The 1,387-nt window shown below is 30.2% G+C and overlaps 1 pseudogene; it reads right to left on the reverse strand.

Annotated features, from left to right (window-relative positions):
- Positions 1-474: 474 nt before the first annotated feature.
- On the reverse strand, positions 475-574 carry LOC111747406 (annotated as a pseudogene).
- Between the last annotated feature and the right edge of the window lie 813 nt (positions 575-1,387).

A 1,387-nucleotide genomic window follows, 5' to 3' on the forward strand; every position in this document is an offset into this window, starting at 1 on the left:
GCTCCACATTTTACCACCCTTAGCTATTGCCTAACTTTGCTATTTTTGCCTTGATGAGTGAGAAAAGTATTAATCTCTGTGGTGTTTTTTACTTGCAAATGAGATTGTGCATATTTTCAGATATTGTTAGGTCATATGTATTTCCTCTTATCTGAAATATCTATTTGAATCTTTTGCCTTCTTTAATATTGGGTGCTTTTTTCATTGTGGTCAAATATATATAACATAAAATTTGCATCTTTACCATTTTAAGTGTACAATTCAGTGGCATTAGTTACATTCACAATATTGCCTATCTATTTCCAAAACCCTTTCATCATCCCAAACAAAAACTCTACTTGTTTAACAATAACCCCTCCTACCCCCTTCCCGTAGTCTCTGGTAACCTCTAATCTACCTGCTGTCTTGATGAATTTGTCTACACTAGATATTTCATATAAATGGAATCAAACATTTGTCTTTTTGTGTCTGGCTTAAAATATGAAACCCTTTATGAAGTTGTGTGTCATCTTTGCACAGAGGCCATGCTAATTTCTGTACCATTTCAATTTTAGTATATGTGCTGCCAAAGCAAGTAACTGAGCACTTTTAAAAATATTTATTTCTTTCTTTAAGAAATAAAGAAATTCTTTATACATTCTAGATATTAATAGTTTTTTGATTAAATGAGTTGCAAATATTTCTCCCATTATGTGGCTTAACTATGTTTATAATGTCTTTTTGAGCTAAAGTTTTTCATTTTATGCAGTCAAATGTATCTATATTTTCCTTTGCAATTTGTGCTTTTTGTGTCCTGTCTATGAAATCCTCCATCCTCCTACTTTATTAAGATATTCTCCTATATTTTTTCAAAAATATTTTTAAAGTTTTGCTTTTCACATTTATTTTTAATCCATTGATTTGATTATATCTGATGTGAAAGAGGGATCTAATTTTAGTTTTCAGATTGTCTCAACAACATTTATTGGTTTATTCTTTCCCCAGGACTTTGCAATGCTTCCCTTGACATGAATTTTCCCTATACACATTGATCCTAAATTTCCTATATCAGTTCCATATTGTTTTAATTACGGCAGCTTTATAAGTGTGGATTGTTGGTAAGGCAAGACCCTCCATTATGCATATCTTCAAAATTGCCTTGGTTGTTTTGCCTTTGAATTTTGGTTCAAATTTTCAAATTCTTCAAAAATATTGTGGATATTTTTCTTATATTTTTATCAAATTTATAATTAAAATCCAGGAGAATTGTTATCAGTTTTCTCACTCATGAACATGGTATACCTCCCTAGTTACTTAAACATTCTTTAATGAAGTCTTATATTTTTTCCATATGCACCTTTTAAAGCTTTCTTTAAATTTGTTCCAAGATACTTCAGAGTTTTTTGCT

The sequence above is a fragment of the Pteropus vampyrus genome, unplaced genomic scaffold (assembly GCF_000151845.1).
Source record: "Pteropus vampyrus isolate Shadow unplaced genomic scaffold, Pvam_2.0 Scaffold220, whole genome shotgun sequence".
Classification (NCBI taxonomy): Eukaryota; Metazoa; Chordata; class Mammalia; order Chiroptera; family Pteropodidae; genus Pteropus; species Pteropus vampyrus.